Source organism: Acyrthosiphon pisum, chromosome A2 (assembly GCF_005508785.2).
Source record: "Acyrthosiphon pisum isolate AL4f chromosome A2, pea_aphid_22Mar2018_4r6ur, whole genome shotgun sequence".
Lineage (NCBI taxonomy): Eukaryota > Metazoa > Arthropoda > Insecta > Hemiptera > Aphididae > Acyrthosiphon > Acyrthosiphon pisum.
In genome coordinates, this window is record NC_042495.1 from 14,043,247 (window position 1) to 14,043,876 (window position 630).

Below are 630 nucleotides of genomic sequence, written 5' to 3' on the forward strand. Positions count from 1 at the left end.
AAATAAATAAAGGTATTTGTGTTTGTTATAAAACAAAAAACCAGTGTTGGGCAATAATGTACGAAAGAAATGCATTACTGTAACAACTGAGTTTAGGCGCAATGAAGAGAGGATATGGAGGACTTAGCCCCCCAGTTTTCTAGGTATTAAGAAAAAAAACTCAGTCACAGAAAAACAAAGCCCAGGAGAAAAATTACCGTTCATTAGATAAATTTTAATTTTATTAATATTTTATAAGAATTAATACTTATTTATTTTATTGTGTGACTTTATACTATATTGATAGAATATTTTTGTTTTATGATTTATATTCTTTAAATGTGGTTTGTGATATAACTATTGAATGCCATATACTCGATGTCATTTTTTTCTCGACTTTTCGATATTAAACTTAGGTAGGTATTCGATATTTATATTTATACTTCATATGGTTTTCAAAAGTGTTAACTATATTATATGATGATTACCTAATTAAAAACAATGTTTAGTGTACTTACCTATTGTTATTAAATAATATTAAAATTATACAAAATAAATCTAGATTTAATTACGAAATTGAAAAAGGCAAATTTAAAAAATATACCTAATAAAAAAATTATAAATATTTTATATTATTTTTATATTGTTATT